At 40.5% G+C, this 24,712-nt stretch overlaps 2 protein-coding genes and 1 non-coding gene across 3 annotated transcripts in view; 1 reads left to right on the top strand and 2 right to left on the bottom strand.

The window, feature by feature from the left end:
- LOC131666499 (RING finger protein 17) overlaps positions 1-24,712 on the top strand; it is a 202,884-nt gene that overhangs the window by 8,787 nt on the left and 169,385 nt on the right. The gene's annotated exons all lie outside the window — the stretch shown is intronic.
- Positions 1-24,712, bottom strand: part of LOC131666500 (uncharacterized) — a 37,770-nt gene that overhangs the window by 6,535 nt on the left and 6,523 nt on the right. The gene's annotated exons all lie outside the window — the stretch shown is intronic.
- Trnak-cuu (transfer RNA lysine (anticodon CUU)) lies at positions 22,446-22,518 on the bottom strand. Its single transcript has one exon. It is a non-coding gene; the product is annotated as a tRNA-Lys (tRNA).

Below are 24,712 nucleotides of genomic sequence, written 5' to 3'. Positions count from 1 at the left end.
CGCTCGGAAGCCAAACAAGTTTTTAACACGGAGAGGTTGAATTGAGCGAGCCTGTTGGTACGCTGCTCGCACACTGGCATTTCAATGCTAAAATTTCATTATCTCGTCGCGTGCGCGCAGCATGTTAAATCTGGAGCCACAAATCTCCAAAGTTAAGCTCTGCGAAGCAAGAAGATAAAGAATAACGCGAGAGCGGAAGCCAATATTGAATCGGGCGAAAGGGGGGGGGGGCGGCGGCGGCTAAATTATCCGAGAGAGCAGTTTAACCCAGTTTGCCGCGCGGGAGGATCAATGGGGTGCGGCACGCGTAATGACCGTGCGCCCGCGACAACGACGCCTCTACGGCGACTTGGCAGCTGCTCAACGAGAGACATGGAATTTCTTCCTCTCTTCGCGATTTGTTGTTGTCGCTGCTGGCGTTCCAGGGCGTCCCACCCCCTCCGCCCCTCGCTCCGTGACTTGATCTACAATCGAATGCTTCTGGCTAGAGCCGAGTGTCATTTTATCAATACACGAGCGATTTGTAGGCGCCGATGTCTTTCTCGCTTGGCTCGCAATTCCGAATATCGAAGCGGCGCAGGACTGGCTAGGAGCGCATCCGCGAGGAGGAAGGAAAAAATCAGCGCGCTCTTTGTTTACTCGAGGGAAGTCGTCGTCAAAGGGAGCGCGGGGAGGAATTCAACTTGCGCGCGAAAAGTTGGCAAAAGCAAGCACGGCCGATTGACAGCGCTTAAAGTTCTCCCTCCCTATTTTTTTTTTTTTTTTTTTTTTTTCCTTTCCGAAAGGAGCACGCCAAATCTGATTACGTCTTTTATGAACTGCGAGCTCGCTCTTGCGCTTCATTCGTCGGCGACCCGCGTAAGTTTTCCGTTAAACAGAGCGCTTCCTGCGGATCGAGTGAATTTTCGTTCGACGAGGCTCTCGCTCCGCGCGCGCGGCTTCTTTGCTCAGCTGGTCGCCTTTTTCAATTTTTTTTTTTTCCTTTTCATTTTCGCCTCCGAGCGTCGACTAGCGTCGACGACTCGTACCGCGCGACCGATACTTACTTTAATTTTCGCCAAGTTCTCTCTGCCGGCCGGAGGTTCGCTTGACGCAGAGACGGAATATTCGACGCGGGGCGCCGTTCGCTTGGTCAATATCGGCCGCGACAAAAGGAAAATGCGGCTGTCGCGCGAGCGCGCTCGAAAAAAATATAGCGGCAGCGGCGGACAATAAGAACGGTCTCTCGGCAAAACAAAACGCACAACTTTCTATCTGTTTCTCGCCCGCTCCCTCCCGCAAGTTTCAATCTTTGCAGTCGACAGGCGTAGCCATCTGAAAAATACAAAACTAACATATCGCTGCGGGTTTTCCATCGACTGTCCGCGAGCCAAGCAACCGTTAATGTTTGGAGCACACGCACGCGCAAACAAGCGAGAGAGAGAGAGAGAAAACAAACGTGTGTATGTCTCTTCTTGGACGCGTTGCGCAGTGGCAAAAGCTCTCGCGAGGTGCAGTGCGCCGAGTGCACAAAAGCTCGCAAAAGAGAGGGGGCTCGGCTCGAAAAAATTCTGATTGACACGCTCGCGCGGGCCTTAACCGAATCGAAAGCAAAAACATATAAGCGCGCACGAAAAGCCGAATCCAAGCGAGGCGCGTGCACTCGCAGAAATAAAAACAAATCGGAAAGAAAAAAAACAATAAAGAAGGGAGAGAGAGAGCTTGCGAGCGCACGTCAATCGCAGGCAAAATCGGCGAAAATTGCATTGGCCGTTGCACGAGAAAAACCTCTGGGCGAAGAATTCGATTTTGGCGTGCGCGTACAGTTTTGACTGCTGCTCCGGAGAGCAGAAGGCAATGCATTAGCAGCCCCCTCCCCCCCGTCGGCAAGCCTCGTTTGGTTATCTGTCGCCCGAGGGCCACGACGACGGCGACCATACTGCTGCGAGGGATTAATACCCGCGCAGACCTCGGCAAACAGACGCCGCGGTATTGACCGTCGGAGATGTGGCACAAGTGCGCTTCCGTGCTGATTTGTTTTCAGTTTGCTTTGCTCGCGCTTCACCTCCCCCAGTGATCGCGACTGATTGATCGCTTTTCGGATATTACGGGGATTTCGCGACGAGTGGCGCACCGAACTCTCCTCTCCAGATCATACTTTCGGCTTCGCTTTTTTTCTTCGGTTCCTGATAGCTTTGAGTTTTAGTGCACATTATAACGCCACTCCAATCGCTACTTTCCTTCGGTATCCACCGATATTGATATACCTATTTTCTCCCTCTCGTCAATTTCGTTATCCTCATTTAATTTCTAAATTATAGTCTTGTTATTTTCACCCATTTGTGCAATTAATTTTATAAACGTTATCGAATTGGATGTCTGGGTCAGCACATTAAATACTTAGCTGCAAGCTCTCTTTTCAATTTCTATAATTTGATTTCAAGTTTTTTTTAAGTTTCGATTGCTTTTCTAACCTTCCGAAATAATTTTTAGGAAGGGTGGTTGGGTCTGATATTTTGAAAAAATTCAACAATTACACGCGTAATAACGCTGTCCACGAATAAACATTGGTCATTCGTGTTCCTAGATATTTCACACGGCTTCCGACAATTCTGTCGTTATTCAAGTGTAAAGGTAGAAGTGGTTTTTAAAGTACCCTCAACGTCTTTGTCTACGGAATAATCCTGCCTGCGTTTGGGAACAAAAGAATTATTCGCCGGTTATCGACTGTTCTCCCGTCAATCAGAACAATTAAAACAATTTCAAATGAGAAAACTAATGAAACGCGCTTCGTTAAATCGAAGTCGCGCAACGTAATTTTTCAAAATTACGTAATTTTTGTAAATAAGCCATCAAGCATCGTAAAGCAAGACATTCGTCGCGGTAACCGTTTTCCGATCGCGCATTAAAAGAAAGAAAAAGGTTAACGTTTGAAAAGCGGCGTGACGCGTGTAAGTGTGGTTCACTGACCCACGCGAAAACGCAACATCGAAATCATATACTCGATACGAGACACGCGAACAAGCAAAACTCCGATAGCAGGCGAGTGTTGTACGGAAGGGGGTGAGGACCAACGAAAAAAGGCAAAGTCCGCATTAATTGAAAGCTCGGCATAATTCGGCGCGAGCTAGTAGAAATCATCGTCGAGCGGGGGCTTATGCGCGCGCGCGCGAACGGCGCGAGGGATCCAGAGAGAAAATATTCAATAATTACGCGCGGCATGCCTAATGGCCGTTTCGCCCCCGCCGTCTCCCCGGTAATTTTGCTTCGGATTTGCGATGAATTATGCAGACGAGCGGGAGAAACGCAGTTCCGGCAATCCCGCCCGCGCGACGCCGACGCGGCATGCCGGGTGTTAAGCACCTTTGCGGCGCGCGGAGGAGATTTAAAAAGAAAAGCAAATGAAAAATCAAGCTGATTATCGGTAATCTCGCGCGTGTGCGCTCCGATTAGTCGACGCTCTCCGCTGGCGAACGGGAGGAGAGAGATTGGCGCATTTCGAATGTTTAATATTTCCAGGCCCGTGCGCCAAACTATTAACGAGACGCGCATCGCCGAGTGTGCTCTTGGCCTCATTAGCGATTCCGCGGCGTGCGTGGATACAAAAAAAAAATGAAAAGTAAACGGGAGAACGAGCGCGCGCTTGTAAACAAGGGGGGGGGGGGGGGGGGGGGGCTCGCAGCGAGGCATCTGCATAAAGCGCTCCGCAGACTGATTGTCAGCGACGCCGAGGCGGACACCGCGGCCCGCGCTTACGCGCGCTTTATTCTTAAGCGCATTAACGACGACGACAAGGCGGGGGAGTCGCGCTGTGTCGCTGTGCTTCGCAGTGTCGATGGCCGGATTTGCCCGCGCGCGCGTTCCGCCAGCTGCACGCGCCGGGGCTGCTTGCCGAATTTCACGAGCTCTCCCATTGGCGGAGTTTGGCGCGCGCGCGCGAGCTTGCGAAGACGCTCGGGACGACGGCGCTGCGCCAGAGTTGCAACGAATGGCGACGGCTCGCGGCCAGCCGGACGGATGAGTTTTCCGCGAGAGTGGCGTTCTTCGGAAGCGCCCGCGAAGACACTTCTCGGCGAATCGACGCTGCAATTAAAGCGACAGCGCGCCAAACCTAGAAAAGAACGGCGGGGGCGTTGCGCGTCGCAGTCGATGGCGTTTTTATTATACAGTTGTAGCATTATTGTGCACAGGTAGGAGGGCAGGAGGGAGGGAGTGCGAGCTTTCGTCGTCCAACAAGTGGAAACTATCCGATCGTCAACTAACGCGCGGCAAAACTAATTAAGGTAGCTTTTGCGCGCTTACGAAACGCTGAAATTTCTTGGTGGGTATTCAATTAACGCGGAGGGAGAGAGAAAGAGAGACTGATAAAGCCCTCCTAATTAACGATCCTCCCGCAGCGTTGATATAATTGAAGAGAACTTCGTACCTCTTGTTTTTTTTTTTGTTCGCGCAAACGCCACGTCGCTTTGAGCGGGATCGGTCTATTTATAACTGTAGGTATAGTATTAACGCTGGGATCGTGCGGATATTGGCGCCGACAGGCTATCAAATGTGTCCTTGTCACAAAGGGCCGATCGAGAGGCAAGAGAGCAGGGACACGCAGGTCACACGTCGATCACGTCGACCTGCTCAAAGCTCGCCGCGAATAATTGCGATGCCGCGCGGCTATAAAGACATTACCGTTTGAGCGATAACGAGGATCGGATCACGACTACAGTGGCACGGCGAGAACGACGCGTGCTCTTTCGCCGTCGCTGTAACTGCGGTCTTAACATCTTGCACGCCCGTCATTGCTGTGTGGTAGTTGTACTTTTCCGCGAGAATAATTTATTTCGGGCGCAATCTTAATTTACGTTGAGAAATGCCAAACGCAGAAATCTCTGGCGCGCTAGTGCAAAACGCGCGAGCGGCGTTTCTTGAAATATTGGATGAAAGTTCTTGGAGCCCGAGGCTCGATATTCTCGAATTTATCGCGTCGAGGGCGCGCGTCGGTCTGAATTGTAAAAAATGGCAGCGCGCGCCCGGCGTTTCCGCTCGACAAAGTACTGCTTGCCGCGCGCACTTTACAAGCGTCAGCGCTCTCTCAATTTTCGTAGAAGCACTCTGCTGCGCCCTCTCGCTCTCCCTCTCTCTTGGAATCACAGATGTGCGCAGTTTTGGGATTTAAAACGCCACCGCCCGGGCGCCATCGCTTCCCGATGGAAATTAACGAATTTCGGTCGGGAAAAGCAAAAGCTTAACGAGCCGTGAAGAAGCGCGGGTGCAACCATTAGGTCATCGGGGCTTTTAGCGCGATGCATTATTTGCTCGAGGGCTGTGCTGGCTGTATTTCAAGTTCTCCTGGCCGCTCTCTCGCCCCGGGCTCAGCTCCACTGCAGCCGCGCTCGTCGCAAGTGAATCGTGGCGGCGGCTCGCCGCGACTTTGACGCAGCGTCGACTAATCAGTTGCAGAGCCAACGCGAGACCCACAATGCCGCGCTGATTGGCGAAAGGGAATTCCCTCGAGAATCGGTCGAAAACATCTCCCCTTGCCGAGCCAGACGAAGAATCAGTCCTCGCAGCGATCCAGCGAGGAGAATAATAATCGCGAAGGGAACATTCCGGGTGGCCTTTTTTCTTCTCATCTGCGCGCGCGGAAGACACATTCAGCGCGCGACGACGACCACGGGCATAAGGCCTTTTCATTATTTGTGGCCGCTGACCGAACTGCGTTCGGTGCTCATTTCTCTGCGCGGACCGCGACGAAAGAGAAAAGAACATAATCATCCTCGAGCTTCGACTCTCGTATTCGGGCGACTTCCCATTCCGGTGGAAAATCCTCGCGAAGTCTAATGCGCAAGCCCGCGTGACTGTTCGCTCCCGGCATCGACGGAGCACGTTTCGGCGATCATTTGTTCCCAAAGGTCCCCATTCCCAGGCTGACGCCGTGGCTCCTAGCCGAGAGAAATCCGTTGATCTGACGCATGCCTTGCGTGTGCACCGCCTTTGGTGTTACGTATTCGATTGGCCGATTGTTTCCATAGTTGCGTGTGGCTACTTCGCTAATGTTGCGTCCGTTAACAATGCAAGTCACTGCCGTACGTTGACCCGGCGTGCGTTCTCTTGTCCTGATAATTACCGTTGTCATTATTCGTGCTTACATTTATCTGCGCTTACGACTACTACGTGGCCTTATCTGAAGCTTCGTCAATCCTCTGTGCGTTTTCATCATTGCAGCCTATTTTCACGTACGTCACTTTCGTTGAAATTGCGCCTTCTGTTGCCATTGTTTTTTATATTTTTTTTATTTACCCTGCTATCTGAATTTTAATTCCGATTTTACCGTTTGCCGCACTGGCGTGCTGTATAATCTACTTGTCTACAAGCCGGACAAGTTTCCCAATCCCAAGACGGAATAAACTTACCACTTTACTTGTGCGACACTTTACATGGAAAAGTAGATTCTTTCTTACTCTCTCTCTCTCGCAAGCTTTCTTATGTTGAAATTCACTTTGCTACGATGAGTTTTTTTTTCAGGAACTTACGTAAAGCCACATTCGAGACAAAATCGTGCGAGTTTCGATCGATGACATAAGTCGTTTGCGCGCAACGAGGGGAAGATCGAAACTCATCGTGTCGTTTGAATTCTAAGTCGTGCCGCGGCTTAGCCTTGCGCGCCGAGCAAACGAACGCCGGTTCCACGGTGACTCGCGCCAAATGGAACGTCGCCAAGGAGGCCGAGTAAAAGCAAACTCGATACAGAAGGCAACGCAAGACTGTCCCCGTCGTCGATTAGTCGCGAACCAGATCATCCAGAGGCGAGCTTAAAGAAACAGCTGCAAAGGAGAGAGGAGAGAGACAGGCAGCCAAACCTCTTCTCTCGTCGACGACGAGGGCTGAAGTGGCGCGTCGTGTCCCCTCTGCCGCGCAACAGGTATAAAGCTGGAAACTGGCAACGGGCCAGTTATCCTCTCTCGTGGTATTATGCATAATTGGCTTATGCCGAACATCGCCATCGACTCTTTCCCTTAATTACACACCCCTGCCGCATCGGCGTTTAGGCTTTTGATCGCTTTTACCTGTGCGCGGCTCGACATGCATTCCAAACGTCGGGCCTTTCCATTTCCTATTTTTTCTCCCCTCGGAGAAGCTCGTTCCCTTCGCGCGACGTCACGCTCGACTAGTTATTTTGTAAAACCAAACGCGCTACTCGATAATCTTTCTATCGAGCTATCGTTATTTCCTCTCGTTCGTGCTGACCGCAGAACGGAATCTACCAACAGCAACATAGACAGCCAAGTTCCCATCGGCACCAGAAAAGGAAGCATTGCGATAGAAATTGAAACGTCCGAGCGATCGAGAAACCAAATAGGAGAAGAGGAAGGAAAGGATAGGGAGTATAAAAAAAGAATTGCGAGTCCCGCAAAGAGCCAATCCATAACGTAAGTGCTGCGGCAAATACGCGTGGCCTGATAAAAAGGAAAATTGGCCGAAGCGATCCTCAACCAAAACACACAGCTAGATTAGGGGTCTCTCCCGCTTCCTCTTCTCTTTTCTATCCGGACGGAGAGCTTGTGGTTCTGCTCGATAGGCGAGCGGCCAAATTCAATTCGCCTTTATTTGCCACTGTCGCCCTGTCCTAAATATTTTCGAGAATCGTTGGATTGCGTTGTGTTGCTTTTTCACGTGAAATTTTTTTCTTGAATTAAGCAACAAGCATTACTGTCTTTTATTCTTGGACCTAAGAGTTATGCCGAGAGCTTTTTCAAATTTTCTCAATTCATCGTGCATACGAGCATATCGAGCTGTTTTCCAGACTGTTCCATATATCCATTGAGTTGTCCAGGATATTCGTTCGGGGGCTCATTTTCTCGATAGAGCCAGCCTTACGAAAGATACTTGAAATTTTTTATCAAAACCCAACTTAAACTAGCACAAGCGATAAAGTGTTTGAAAAGTCTCCGGAGTTTATTGAATTTTGAATAATGAAGTACGCAGTTTATTTCTACATTGCAATGACTTGCGCTATCCAAAAACACATTGTCCACAACTCAACCAACAGAACTGGCATTCTTTTTGTATGTACATTCCCACACGCGAATTTCTCGGAATGTCGAATTAATTTTCCCGTTGGGGGAAATGCGATGCCACGCAGCAACCTTTCGGCGCTTTTACGACGTGTATCTGACATTACTTCACGGATAAACGATAGAAACTGTAAAATTGAATTGCCCACACGCCGCTTTGGAGATTCGGACGGTGTTGTTCCTCTCCGTCAAAGAAGCGCTCGAATACAAATTTATCACGAACACGATGATTGCCAGCGACCTTTTTGCATGGCCATTTCCAAGGCTTCCTCGTTATGATTATGACGGGAAGAATATGAAGCTTGATCACGCATAAAAAAAATAAAAAAAAAAGAGGCCGAGCGATTCGCTGATTATTCATAATACGGTGTGCGCGCGTACACGAGTAAAGCTCGTCGACGATGTAAAGCAGCTTTTTCTTCGCCCCCTCCCTCACTTCAATCCGAGTCGCTTGGCCATGCAAATTGAAAGAAAATGCTTCCTCTCCCACCCGCCGTGTCACAACCTTTCGCCGTGTCTCGTTACGATTCAAAAAACCCTAAACGAATCTTTTTCTCTCTCTCTCTTTCTCTCTCACCCACCTCGTGCTCTCCTTTGTCTTTTGAATCTCGACGCTATTCATTGAAGCTTTTCTTTTGCTAAAAAATCAAGCGGTTTTTACACTCTTCATGCAAATCATCTGTCTTTTCTTCTCTTGCGTTAAACGAAATTGATAATTTATGTTTGAATATGCGTGCGAATGTTTCAACTCTTCAATTTTCCTTTGTACGATTACATGTCGTACATTAGTTTAATCCCCTTATAAAAAAGAGAACCTGACAAGGATCCAGTTTATTCGTGATCTGATTGGCTGAGAGGTGATCGTGTAATATAATTTAACAGTATGCTAATGTGTGTAGTGACACGAATACGTTCTGTTTTTATAGTCGTCGCGTCGGTCGCAAATCGCAGGTTTTAGTGATATTTATTGGTAATCGATCTCATATAATTTAAATTAGTAAATATTTAAAGAACGGTAAGATTATCCTTCTTGTCAAAGTAGATGGGTCCGAAAGTGAAGTCCGTTTATTCGTGATCTGATTGGCTGAATGTACTCACATGAATCAGTGTTACGAGTAAATCGGCACTAAATATAAGTGTTCTACATTGATTTTTGATACTCCGTGCGGAAAGTATGTATTTACCGTAAGCTCGGCCAAAAACGTGCGTTCAAAAACGAGCTTTCCACACGTCGTACCGAAAAATACGGTACGACACACGTTCGGGAAAGAGTTTCTCGTGTACCTTTCCACCCTGGCTCCGCTCGGGCGTAAACGCCATTTATTTTCCTGCACTTGTATCTTAATGTACTATTATACTCAATCAATTCATTGAATTAAAATAAGCTCCTATTCTTTCAACTGCTTAACCTTAAAATAATACAATAAAGTAATCTTAACGCACCACTATTAAACGCAATATTATTATTGTAAAGTTTAGCTCTTGTGAGCTCTACTTGTGAGCTCGGAGTCCAGAAATGACAATGATTTTGATTTACGATAAAGACATCTTAACGTTGCACGCACAATTGAGACATAATAAGACAGCCTTGCCCGCGCAGCCCCGTAATGAGCGCAGCTATCCGTATTGTACATAAATTGCACTTGCAAGTGACGTGATATAATCAACGAGCACATCAGAGCCATGCGCACGTGCAGCCGATGATCGTCGAGTACGTAGGCTCGCTTATCAATAGCCGAAAATTACTTTGTCAGACGCGAGAGCGGAGATCCTCCGCCACGCCATACGGAGAACGCGCCTCTGGCGCCCGCCGCCGAACCACGTCGACGCGAACGTGCCCGTTGCCTTCCTCGGTAAAAAGAGATAGAGAGAGAGAGAGAGAGAGAGGGTGGGACAACCAGCTTCTCAGCGTGACCGCTTTGTCGCGGCACTGCGTTCAACAAGTGGACTTCCGAGGGACGCGCGGACGCGTCGCGTGGACACGCTCATTAGCGCGCATTTCTGTCGCGTCGCTCCGACCGCAGCGCGCTGGCGCTTCCGACTGTACGCACGGCTTTGCGCTTCGTTGTGGAGGTGCGACCGGTCGAGAGCGCGTGTCGTTCATTGCGATGAGCGAAAAATAAAAGCAAATGAATAAAAACAAAACGAGCCAGCTCCCGCGATTACGGAAATACGGGAGGCAGCGCGAGCGGCGAGCGAAGAGGAAAACGAAGGGTAAAGCCACGAGGGCGGGAGGGGAGGGGCTCCGAGAAAGCTGAGGCTATTTTTGCGCAACAAGCCGAGAGTTTGGCGTGCTTTGGGCTGCACGAAGGGGGAGGGGAGGCGTAGGTGGGCTAGAACGCAAGGGGTGGGGGGGCGGACCATTGGAAACGTCAAAGTTGCAATCTGTTCGGAACAGCGGCGTTGCGGTTAGCACTTTACAGTTCCTTCCTTCTCTCTATCTCTCTCAGCTCGATGGAGCTATCAACGCCAGGGACAAGCCCATCTGTCCACCTGTCCGCCGAGCTTGCGTCCGTTAATCAGTTGGAAATTACATTGCGAGCGTATCTCCCCACCGGCGCTGGCTCTATTTTCTCTCTGCACCGCGCGGCGCCAAGTTAATGATTCGTCCGCTGCGCGTGCGAGCCGTTTCCGCCTAAATGGAGCGCCTTTGGCCGCATACTACGAGCTTTTATTGCTCGCAAAGCCTCTCGGCCTAAATTAAACGTGTTTTCGATGTACGCGTCGCGCGCGTCTCTTCTCTGCCTCTCCTTCCCTTTGCGCTGTGGGCGCGTATAAACAAGAACATTAGTTTTCCGCTCGGACGCGACGACGAGACCTGTCCGGATTTTCGCAGCGACATTCGACGCCGCCACGCACTGGTGGAGCAAGAAAATTCGAGATTTACAACGGCGTCGTTCGCTGCGCGGACGCCAAAGTGAACAGCAGCACGCTTTACTACTCCGAATGACGACCGTTCCCCCCTTTCTTTTACACGTCCGCGTGGAATCCGCTCGGCAATTATCAGTTACGACATTGACATTCGCTCTGCGTGATATTCCACTGTGGAAAGCGAGCTACTTATTCTCGTGCCTTTTTTCTTTTTAAAGATTTTCATTGAAGAGCCAAAGCAAACACTTCAATTATATTCATTTAAACGCAATAACCCGACGCAATGCTTAAAAAAAAACGCAGTTGCGAAACTGTTGTGCGCGTCGCGCTCAATTTACCGGTCACCGAGCGTCAGCTTTTCATTTTTATTTTTTTATTTTGGTTTTCTAGGAAAGTGCGCGCGCTCGTCGCCATAATACGTGAACCGTACGAGAGCAAAGCAAAAAGTGGAAACAATTCGAAGACGCGTCAGGCGGAAATAGAGAGGAGCAGGTGAAAACCGCGGTTATACTACGTCCTTTTTCATTTTTTATATAGCTCCTCTCGTACACGTATACATGAATTTCAGCGGGAAAGGAAGCTTTATGACATGCCATACGCACATAACCCGCGCACACCTCGTCCCGAGCGTCGCGGGCTTTTCACTTATTCCCCGGCGCGCTGCGACGTTTTATCACCCGAACGCGTGTTTACGAGCCTTTCGCGGACGCGCAGTACTCCATTAATGATGGAACGCTGTCGCGAGTCGTCGTCGTCGTCGTCGTCGCGCGATAAGCGAGCTCTCTCAAAGCAGCGCTGCTTCAAGGCCAACGCTAATAACTGAGATAGCGCGCGCTACCGATTCGTTGATCAGTGCCGAGCTGAGCGAGCGCGAGCAAGTAAACTAGCGAGCCACTCGCTCGCGGCCGTGCTGCCGCAGAAACGCGGGAGGCTCGCCGACCAGGTGTGTGCCGTTTTCTCGGTTGCTTCTCAGCCGAGCTCTTCCCTCGCGAGCTGATAATGGCATCGTAAACTCTATTCATTCAATTTTAATCTTCCATTAAACACTTATTGTAACAAAGAGGAGTAATTACTTGGAAACTGAGTTAATGAAGCTGCCTGATTAACGAAGAAAGTTCGCTGGAACGCCGCGTGGTTATTCTCCCCTCGTGCTAGCTATACGTCTCTGCTCGACGGTCATCCTCTGGAATCTTCCACTGTGCATAAACACGGAAAGGCACGCGAGAAGGAAGAGATGTCGGGCAATATTCATTCGGCCATCTTTCGTTTTCTTCTTTAACTCGCTCGTTACGGTGGGTTCGTATAGTAGCCAAAGATACGAAAGGAACGTTCGTTTACTCGGAACCCAAAGCCACGACGACGAGCACTCGCACGCCTACGGCGTCCGTGCAGCGAACGAGCCACAAGTGTAGTTCATCGAAACAAGAGTGCACGATCGCCGCCGCGACGAGAGGAAAAAAAGCAGAGAGAGATAGAGAGAGAGAGAGAGAGAGAGAGAGAGAGAGAGAGAGAGAGAGAGAGGAGGAGGAGAGAGAGAGAGAGAGAGAGAGAGAGAGAGAGAGAGAGAGAGATGGAAACGCGCGCCGAGGCGAAAAGCCGCGCGGCGCAGAAAAATACCAACCGAAACACGCTGCTTTGCCAGCTTGCGGGCCGTGGCGCGCGCGTTTTTTTCGGGAAAAGCCGGCGGCGCGTGTCGACAGTCGACTCCTCTCTTTCGTCGCATTAATAACGTGCGAGCGTTTCGCGCACGGCCCCCGCCAGGCAAAACCGCTATGCGGAGCGTTCGCCTCTCACTGCGCTGCCCGCGCGCGCGCGGCGCGTTACTTTTCCGGCGAAACGGTCGCCGAGCCCGCGGCCACACCGCCATTCGGACGCGCTCAATATTGTACTCTCGCTCGCGCGCACTGTAATTCGTTTCATACGCGCACGCGACCCATGAATATTCATATTGAGAGAGAGAGAGAGAGAGAGAGAGAGAGAGAGAGAGAGAGAGAGAGAGAGAGAGAGAGAGAGAGAGAGAGAGAGAGAGAGAGAGAGAGAGAGCGAGAGCGCTGATAGTTACGGATCGCTGGTGCATCGCTTAATTTAATGCCGCGAGTGCCCAAGACTCCAATAATGCAGCCGAAAGGCTTTTCCACGTTGGATTTGCTGAACATATGCATGCGCGGCATGTATGCCGAGTATCGTGGATAATTACTGTTACACTTCATTAGAGATGAACCACCCCCGGCTGAATATATTTGCATTCCTATTGCCTCGCCCCTATCCTCGATGCTAAACTCTTTGCTGCTCATGTTATATCGTGTGCAAGCTCTCGTTTTCATCGGAGAGATGGGAATGGAGCAGCGTGAAAACGCAGGACCACTGAATCGAACGTCAATTCCGCTCCGAAGTTGGCGCAGCGCTCGCAGTGAAATTTCGCTTTCTTCTAAGGCAATCGGGGCCTTTTCCCTCGAAAACCCCAATCCTAAATCGTTTAACGTGCAAATTGCCAAGACATTGTTGACTCGACCGTCAGCTGTTAATTTTCCCTTTCAAGAGAATTTCACCTCGCGCTCGGGATTGACTCGGAAGTCACGTCGACGCTCGTCGCGAAAAATTGCCACGTCAAATGTGATTTTACACGTCTAATCCGATAATTCGACGACGCTTTTTGCATCCCATCGCAGCTTTCTTAAGAGTCAAGAAAAGAGCATCTCCTCCTCGTCCTCTCTCTCCCTCTCTCCCTTATTCAAGCCGCGCTCGCGCGTGACGCGAATTCAATTTACTTTCGAATTGCCATCATCGACGCTAAGCGACGTGCGAGAGAAAATTACGGTTTTATTTGGTGAAAACCGCCGAAGAAAGAGGAGGGGGGAGACAAGATGTTCACCCGAAAACTCGCTGAAACCCGTCATTGCTACTTTCAAATTCGTATTTGTTTTGCTTCATGATATTACCACTTTCACGGTCAACTGTCATGGCCATTAATAATGCGCTTTATATATATACGTGTATATATATATATATATATATATATATATATATATATATATATATGCGCGCGAGAGAAATTTTTCCATAAATTGGAGACAACACGAGCGACCGTATCTATTTTTATCGCCAAGACGTGGTATCTAATGTACGCTGGATTAATGCCTTCTGCACGCTTTATACATCACTTTCTAATATTACTTTGCCACTTAGAACCATCTATATACGCACCTATACTCTATAGAGAACCATATACTGTAATATTTTATGCTGTTTTCTTTGCTGTATGCATTTCCCGTATTTCGAATATCTATATTTCCATTTATCGTCTTAATTATTTCATTACTCATGAATTTTACAATTACAACTTCAAGTCACAGTGACTTTAAGAGCGCCGTTAAGTATTAATAAATTATTTTTTATATATTACAATTCTATCATAAACAAGGATTAATTACAATGTGTCTTTCTCTTTTTGCGCAATCCAATGAAGCTTAGATAAGCCCAAATGAGCAGTTCTTATATGATGAGTTACAAACGTTAAAGTTTATTTTACAAAGTGTTCTGCGTATGTATGAGTAAATTCATTTACTCCTTCCTGTACACATTCTGGATTACACCTATATTCAATAAAATATTACTAACTTCGATGTTTGTATTTAAATGCATTGTAGGATTGGCTTTAATATATAGCTTTAATGCTATACATACAGAAATTTTTTAGAAAAATTATAACGATGATTACCGTAAAAATTACAATGCTGAACAATAAAGCTGTGACGCTGTGTTAACTTAAGAAAAATAATAGATTTTCCGATAACACAGGCCAACACTTTTCAGAACCAAAAACCGAAGGTAGTGTATCCGAAGAAATTTGTTATGTTGAATTCGAAACCCGGCTTATAATTGCTCTATCACCATACGTTTTTAAGATATCCTAACCTAAAACTGCAAAATTCCACTGTTTTTCGCAATTTTTGGGCTTTCCGCACAACACGAATTTTCATTCTATTACCCAATTTTGAATCGGTATCAGAAAGAACAAACCTACTTCAGAAAGCACTACTTAATTTTTTGAAATCAATTATTACAACCAAAGATTTCGTTCATTAAAAAGTAGAAAATTTAGGTTTCAGGTATACATAATAGATGAGAAATAATTTTCCAGAAATGAAATAACAGACCAAAGTTCATTTTTCACCTATAAATCTGAATTTATCGTGTTATCTACCCAGATGCGCTTAAAGTTTTTTTTCATATATTATGTCTATACCTGAAACCTAAAATTTCTACTCTTCAATGAATGATATCTTTAGTTGCAATAATTTATTTCAAAAAAATTAAGTATTGCTTTTTCAAGTAGAAGATTTGCTTTTTCCGATGCCAATCCAAATTTACAATAAAATAAAAATTCGCGATGTTAAAGAATCCTAAAAACTGCGAAAAACACTGTATTTTGCACTTTTAGGTTAGAATATCTCTTATTCAGTTTACCGCACTAATTACAATATTTATACACCTTAATAATTTTTTTCCGTTGTTCAGCCTGATTTTTTTTTCATATACTAAGAAAATGATTGAAATATGAAATCTAAGCTTTTTATTTACTTCTCAAATACGAATTATAGACTTTCGTCTTAAATTCATGATTTAACTATTTATTAATATATCGTCATGAATATATAATGGAAAAACAAAAATGTAATAAAATTGGTTATTAAAACGCAATTTTTAGATTCAGTTGATTGATGTTTCTTGACCTTCGTTAGTCAGGAGCAAATAAATACTGTAATTAATTTCCCACAATAAATGTAATTATTCATCTCCAATAAGATCAATAAAATTATTTGTTAGTAAAATTATTAGTTTTATAGCGAAAAAATACTGAAGTAGTCATGTACGTAGATATATATTATTATCATTATTGTTATTGTTGCTGTTACATTTGTTTTGAATGCTGCAGAGCTATATTAGATATCTAAACGCATTAGTTTTGGTTCTAAATTATATATATTTAAAATTTATGATAATTGTTTTCTTTCTTTCGTTTCGTCCTGTTCAGTTTATTTACAAAGTATTAACATTTTTGGATGCAAAACACTTTGGTTTTGTATACCATGATTTTGAACCATTCGTACATAGCCGTTATGTGCTTATTATGTTAATTATTGTCCACTTGCATAGCTCTAAAAAGTTTGCTTTTTAATCATCAGTAACCCAATAACCCTTTAGTAAGTAAAACAAAGAAACGAGAGTAAAAGTTATTGTTCTGATAACTATCATATTGTTATTTTCTTATCTTTAATATGAATGAATAATAAATTTAAAAGAAAATAAATATTGCGTATCATTTAAAATAATCTAAATTATAATATTACAGTAGTCTGCATTTAGCGTCATGAATAATTATCATACATTTTGCGCAATATGAGCTTTTATTAAATCAACTTATTCTTTGGTTGATCGATTCAGACTGTCTGTGCTGCAGATGTTACAACTTATAAATACTTTTTTGTCGCTTTCAGTTGTGAAAGGATTTTTAATTAAATCAAATTAAAAAAAATTTAATTAAAAACGACCTGGATAGTAGATAGTAAGTTTGTTCATCCCAATATACGGCCAAGTTGGAAATGCATGAAATATAGATTAAAAAAATTTTTAACGCCTCGTTTTAATTTATATATTTTGTATTTTTCTAAGTTATTGTACAACTGTAAATGGTTGTATTATAATATGTTCAAGTGACTTAATAATCCTGCAACTCATCTTGAACTATAACAATCAAATAATCCAATCTCAATAATAATGCTTTTTTGTATCTTCGTACTTGTAAATATTGTAATTTATAATAGATCAAAGGCATGAAACTGTTCTTCCGGAAGTCATAAAGATAACCCATTCTTATATAATTACCGGTTCTTCAGCAAAAGTTATTTCTAAGTAGTAAAACACTTTTTACACTTATAGAGGTTGTTATACTGCAAGGTTATGGAAGATCTTAAAATAATAATCTTAAAATTTCGCTGGGCAAAAAAATATGCTCAATGTGAGGCTCGAATTCACGATTTGGAAATTAAGGGACTATAATGTGCTATGCTTCTAAAATGTTTTTATTAATCTGCAATTTTACAGTATTTATTTCGGCATTAACCAGAGGTGTATTGATAAACGTACTCTGATATTTCGTTAATGATGAAATGATCGCTTAGGGCACTCGCAATGGTACGATGTTAAAATTGTCGTTAAAGTATGAACCATCGGTATATGTGTTATATAAGAATATGAAATTTTTACGTGTTATAATTTGGGATATTACACATAAAAATAACGTAAAATTCATATAAGAAAAAATTTATATATTTTCATGCTCTGATTGAGGTACAGATAACTTAAAAGTAAGGATAAACCAGAACTCTAGATTTAGAAATATTGTTTGCCATATTGTATAAATTCAACAATTATATTGTATAAATTTTGGTATTTTTTCTGGTATTTTTTTTATTAGTCTTCGGAATTGTAAGATTTGAAACTATTTTATGAAAGATATTATTGATCTTTAAATTTTCTCCAAATAAAATTTATTTTTGTTCGTATGTCATTTAACTGATTAAGTTCTGAATTTGCAAATGTTTTCAAGTAAACATTTCGGAATTTTTTGACAATTGTTCCCTGTTTCAACCGCCATTTTATGTGCTTAAAACTTTTTTTTTTTTTTTTCAAAATTTGAACCGGTACACTTTGAAGCTCAGGACTCGAGGATATGATATCTGTACTCCAAACATGAAAATTTAAATGACTTCAATGTGAAAAATAGAGATGGACAATTTTCTTTTAAATCCTGTTTTTTCAATATAAAATCATACATTGAATTTGACAGGTAGAGTTTTCGGAAAATATGATGAAAGTTTCTGGAAGCTCGTGAAAATCTGAAAGCTCTTTGAATTTTACGTCGAATACGTCTAGTCACATATTTTTCATAACTTATTTTTACAATAAATGTAGACGTTGAAAATTGTTGTGAACATTTGTAAATTCAGGACTTAATATCAGTTAACATGGTAAAATACCGGTATATTATTGGCAGTAATAATTTTATTTGTTTTGCTTAGAAGTAGAAAAGCGTGTGGTGTTGTATGTGCCCAAGTTAGAATGTTTTAAGGCAGTAGTTATTGTTAGATTAAATGGAACTTCTTATTAAGTTATTGTTGTCAACGTTACTCATGTTTGCAAAATAATCTCGTACTAATTTAATGATAAAGCTATCGATTCTTGGTATTTTGTCATAGTTTTTTGATACTGACATAATATTCTCATATTCTCTATTAGTCTATATGTGCTAGTATATAGAGATTCTAATATAAAATATGAATATTATGTAAGATGTTCAGGTATTTCTCTTGGGTATTTTCTTTCGAAAATTCTCATTTTTTCAAATACCGTCGGATTGATGTTAAATTAAATAAGATAAATATAAATTAGGGTCGGTCAGAGAAGCAACATACATGTAGCATATGTACTTTATTTTCAAGTGCCAGAAATTCGAATAGAAAGTTTTTCTATTCACTTGGATTTCAATATGTTTCTTAAGGAATATTAATTCGTTTATATTTATTCTTAGATATTTGTCAATCTTTCTATGTGGAATATCTATATCTTCGTCTTTTCTTCTAAATAGCTCAAAATTTTTGATAAATATTTTCTCTACGCTATTATTTTATTTTTATATATTATGATTTGGCATTTGAGCTGATTAATCTTGAATTTCCACGTACGATAATAAGTGCTTATTGTACACGTCTTTTTTGTAACTTTGAGTATTCACCTATTACACGTACGGTCTGATTATCCGCGAAGAATAAATATTTTAAATTAGGTGAGAGTATGTCATTTGTATAAGGAAGGAATCATAGAGGTATAAAAGTTGAATAAGAGAAAGGCAGTTACTATGACTTGTTGCAAATTAGCTGTTAATTATGTGAGGATACTACGGGTGTTAACAAATGTAAATATATAAAATGTGTTATTTAGAATAACTTAGAAAGACCTTTGATCCATACCACATTCAAAGCTCTTTCTAAGTCTATTAAAACTGCAGCTACATTGTGGTTGTTATGCAAAGCAAATTCAATATCTGAAGTTAGCGCGTATGTTAACAATATTATGTGTAACGATGTAAATGTTATGGGAAGATTTGATTAACTTTTCGAAAACTGGAGATATACGGTAATAGGTTAATAAAATGATAGCTTAGTAGATTTCTGGGATTTTGCTTTTTGTTGGGATTAAGATGACCTTAGCTGTGTTTCAATTATCGGGAAAATATCCATTTTTTAAATAATTGCAGAATAATATATTGTAGATAATTGTCATATTGACAGGCATATTTTTGAGTGCTACATTGGAAATACCATCTAGTTCCGAAGATTTGTCATTTTTTAAGTTTCTAAAATTTTTTCTAGTTTATAAAGAAAAAATGATACAGCGTTTATTTGTGTCGAATTTCCAATAAATCGCTTCGTTTGTGCCGGTAAATTGAGGCTAGGCGTGTATATATATATGACATTCTACTGAAAAGGTACAAGTCAATGTTCTGGGTCAATAATACTATTTTATCAAATTTTTTTCATTCCTTTCACACAGTAAATATTTAGCAAAAATGTACTCTTTTTAAAGAAATAAAAAAGCACAAGCGTGCGTCAGATAGTTTCAGAATGAAAAATGAAAAAATCTCATCTCCGAAGTCTTTTTTCGAAGTCGCTAGCAGTATATTTAGGTTTAGTAATATTACAGTGCTAAAATTATCGTTTTACTCGGTATTGAAATAAACGAGCATTGAAATATATATATTGAAATACCTCAAAGGACACATACTAACAATTTTAATAAATGATTTTTGAATTCATTAAATCGTCTTCAATTTTGTCTCCAATTTTCGCCAAAAATTACTAATTATGACTTTTGCCCGTATAACTCATCATTTATGCATATTATTGCAATTTTCATTTGGCCAAATAAAAGTAGAGGTCAAAATCTATCGATTATTGCTTTCGAAAAAATTTTATAACGATTTTCTTCTTGTACTATAACAACACATATAATGTCTTGTTTTCCAAGTAAAAATTCAACGGCATCTCCGAAACATTGTTATTTAAAAATCTACAAGAATTTGAAAAATATTTCATCGTAATTATTGAAGATTTTTAGTGCTGCTAAAGCTCTATTTAAGCTAAAATGAATTTAGGTATTTAAGAACCGATTTTGGAAAAAAACACGCATCACGTCATTTCCGAAGTCCCTTTTCTCAAACTATGATTAATATTTTTTAAGATATTTTTAATATTATTTCATAATGTTTTTTCATAAGTTAATGATTTCAAATTTTTTATATTAACCCTTTTCCTCCCAAATAACAAATTTTTTCTTAACTTTCATCCTCATATCTTTTAATGAAAAAATCGTATAAAAAATTTATCAAGCATCACATCTTGTAGATTTTGACCTCCTCTTTCGAATACCGTTGACAAAATTTACTTAAATTGTAAGCCGGAAACGTTATAGGCTGGTTTTCCGGAAAATTCACAATTTTTTTGCTTTTTTTTTTTTTCTAAAAAAAGTATATTTTGAAATGGAAAAAGTTTGCACACACCATTAGAAACACTGTTATCGGTGTTATAGATGTCTTTTCTTTCAAATACCGTTGGATTTTTTCCGAAATACAAAATGGCGAACAAAAAATGGCGTTCGAAAGGAAAAATTTTTTTTTTAAACTTGACGAATTTTTTCCTCCAAAACTATCAAGTTTAATGAAAAATTTCTAAGAACAAAAATGTCTTAAAATTAGTCAAGAAATACTTTCAAATTTTTTAAGATTTTTTTACAGCGAATTTGGAAATTACGATTTTCCGATTTTCCACGAATTCGAAAATTAACTCTCTCGCCTAAAGTCCTATCGCGTCGCGATCAGGAAAATCGACTTTTAGCGAGGGTAGCAAAAAAAAATAATAGTTAGACTTGAAATTTTTTTAAATTTTGTGAAACCAATTTGAAAAAAATGTATACTAGGAATAAAATTGATTAATTTTTTACTCAAAAACTATTGACTCAATCAAAAAATTTATAATAACAAAGGAGTTAAAATGTACCAAGGAGTACTCTCAATTTTTTTCAGAATTTTCCGAGTTAATTTTCAAATTCGTGGAAAATCGGAAAATCGAAATTTCCAAATTCGCTGTAAAAAAATCTTAAAAAATTTGAGAGTATTTCTTGACTAATTTTACGACATTTTTGTTCTTATAAATTTTTCACTAAACTTGATAGTTTTGGAGGAAAAAATTCGTCAAGTTTAAAAAAAAAATTTTTCCTTTCGAACGCCATTTTTTGTTCGCCATTTTGAATTTCGGAAAAAATCCAACGGCATTTGAAAGAAAAGACATCTATAACACCGATAACAGTTTTTCCAATGGTGTGTGCAAACTTTTTCCATTTCAAAATATACTTTTTTTAGAAAAAAAAACGCGAAAAATTTGTGAATTTTCTGGAAAACCGGCCTATAACGTTTCCGGCTTACAATTTAAGTAAATTTTGTCAACGGCATTCGAAAGAGGAGGTCAAAATCTACAAGATATGATGCTTGATAAATTTTTCATATGATTTTTTCATTAAAAGATATGAGGATGAAAGTTAAGAAAAAATTTGTGTTATTTGGGAGGAAAAGGGTTAATATGATGAATTAATAATATATTTAACTTTAATTCTTATTTTTATATTAACATGGCTAATTATATATTTAACTTAATAATATATTTAACTTTAATTCTTATATCACAGTGTAGAAAAATATGACAATGTAAAAAAATATGACAAAAAATACCTTGAAAGCACATGTTATTCGTTATGTAGTAATGTAAGTAATCCCAATTAATTTTGTATGATTTTTAACAAAGGCTTCGGAGATGACACTTAACAATATTGCATTATTGGCTATAATAAATGAAATAAGAATTTATAATTTTGTGAAACTAACATTACTTTATGTTAGGTGTATTAGAAGCTATTTGTACCAAAAAACTGACAAATATACGAATTTTTTTGTTTAAAAAAAGTTTCAATTAAAATGTACCTTTTTCATTAGAATGACCCATATGCTACTGTCGTTTCTTCTTCATATTCTTCATGTGTTTCTGGTAAAAATGATCAATGATCTTATTGAAACGTTGTTTACCCATACTACTGTTTTCTTACAGGATCTATTTTGGGTTGGACTATTAAATCGATTTTATTTTTGTCTGTTAATTCAATTCGGAACTGATTTAGATAGATTTTTAATGCTATTTAATTTTAAAAACATTAACGAAGAATTATAACAAATTTTTTAATTTTAATTAAACCAGAAATTATTTATAGATGGTTAAACTTTATGATTTATTTTTTTGTATTTGTTTATATAAGTAGTTTGTTAGCGAGTTTACGAGCTCTTAATACTGTCTGCAAAAAATAATTTTATTTTTGGACTACAATAAATTATAAATAATTATGGTTTTTTAGCAACAAAAATTTCGCCCAACGTGGGGCTCGAACCCACGACCCTGAGATTAAGAGTCTCATGCTCTACCGACTGAGCTAGCCGGGCTACTTACCCATCTGAATCTCTAAGACCTACAAAAAATGTGGAAGTCGTTATTCATGGACTGTCGTCCCTAATTGACTACGCAGGTATATATTGAGAAGTTAAGTTAAAATTAAGAATAAGTTTTAATTTAAAAGTAAGAATTAAGTTAAAATTTTCGTTGCTTTCGCTCTTTTCTCTGTCTCTAATATCTTTTTTTTAAATTTCAACGTTATTTAAAAGAATCATTCATTGATCTACATATTTAAAGATAAGTATATAGATAATATAGATTCTTTGAAAGGGTGCTCTTACATGGGAGCGGAAAGCGGAGAGAGCGGCAGCGGACAGCCGATTCGAGCGGACAAAAAGAGAAAGTTTTGTCCGCTAGCGAACAGACGCTCTCCGCTGAGTCTTGCGTGGTGCATCCCTCTTCCCCTCTCCTCTTATTTATAGCGTCCCTTTCTATTATTCTAAACATGCTATAATTACAATTTTCTCGACAATATTAATTTATATGTCGTATATCTTATATTATAGGCGTGGAATCTTAATTACATTGTCACATGTTGAATTTTTAACGTTACATTAAAATTCTTTCTAGCATTGCTGTTTGGTTTTGCCGATGTCTATTCTGATCGTTATCTTTACTATGAGTATATTGATCTTGAGCTTCTATGGTACACAAATATTGGCAATTATATTAATCAGTTATTTTATTATATTAAGTTATTAATATAATATCAGTTATTATTATATTAAGTTTCGTGAATTCGATAAGTATAATTTTTTTTTTCCTTAAGAAAAATTATGTCAAATTCATGATTTTGATTCAATGTCAGAACTTGTATCCCTGTGTATCGGTACGTGCTTAAAATATTGCGTAGCTTATTTTTGATTGGAGTTCTATTTTTAAACCTACAAAATATACTTTTAGGAATCGATAAGGTATCGTTATCTTTTATCTTCCATTCAACGTGATTACAATAGAAATCTTAAGTGTCAAGCTACTTTTTAAATTTATTTCGAAATAAAAATTATAGTGATTTAAAATAAAAAGAGTTTATTGATTTGTTTCAATCACAGTTCTTAAAATAACAAAATAATTACGTCCTTATCAATGTTACAAGGCACAATATGATGTTTGTAAATGGCATAAGTCGTTTATTTCACATATAAAGGTTTGGGGAGTGAATGGCATAGTTCTGTAACGGCACTTCATTGTGGTTCCACGTGGATAGCAAATATTGTATTCATACTGTATGAACAGCTCATTGCTTATGAAATATTTTAGCGAACAGGAAAAATTTGTAAAGTTAACTTTTGCTATTATTTATAAAAAAATAAGTATAGATACGAAGGACACCGAACAAAATAGTACATTACGATACAAGTGCGGGAAAATAGATTCTGGTCTCGTGTACCTTCCGACCCTCGCTCCGCTCGGGCATAAACGCCACACGAGACAAAGATCTACTGTCCCGCACTTCTATCGTAATGTACTAATAAGAAATGCTAATTTTTTTAATTTTTTGATGATAATAAAATATTATTGCCCAACGTAGGGCTTGAACTCACGATCCTGGGATAAGTCTCATTCTATTTAACGATTTATCATCATTACCATTATTGTTATTGTTGTTGTTTTTTATTTTAAGTTTCCATGTTAGGTAATAGTTATTTATATTCTTTACTACTGATTCGCGTTTGAGTTTGTAATAATTCGGAGATTTGCCTATGATGTAAATAATGAGATCATCGACGAAGACTACGGCATAAATAGAATAGCCATAAAATTTGTACGCTTAATTAATTCCGCTGTTTATGAAGTGTTATCGTCCGTTTTCTGTTTGTTGATATGTTCAAAATGCCAGCCTTGATAGTGAAGGATAGCTTTTTCGTCATTGATAATATTATGGTTAATTTGTGGGTAAGGGTTTTTATTTGTTGATGTTTATCTTCTTTCCACCAATATCTACTTTTAAGGGGATTTTTTTATGAAGCGGGATTACTTTGTTTTATAGACTATTTTATGCAGAGTTTCATGCTCTACCAACTGAGCTAGCCGGTCTTACAAGTTATATCAAACGAGATAATTTTTAAATAAAAATTGGAAAAGGAAAATCTTACTACACAGAAATTTGCGTTCTTATAGCATGAGAACTGAACCGCTGTGTTGTCAAGATCTATTTAAAAATAGTTTACTTTGGTTGTCATA

The sequence above is a fragment of the Phymastichus coffea genome, unplaced genomic scaffold, assembly GCF_024137745.1.
Source record: "Phymastichus coffea isolate CEN01 unplaced genomic scaffold, Cenicafe_Pcof_1.1 PCOF00059, whole genome shotgun sequence".
NCBI lineage: Eukaryota > Metazoa > Arthropoda > Insecta > Hymenoptera > Eulophidae > Phymastichus > Phymastichus coffea.
Note: the sequence above shows the minus strand (reverse complement) of the source record. Positions and strands in the feature narration are given on the sequence as shown.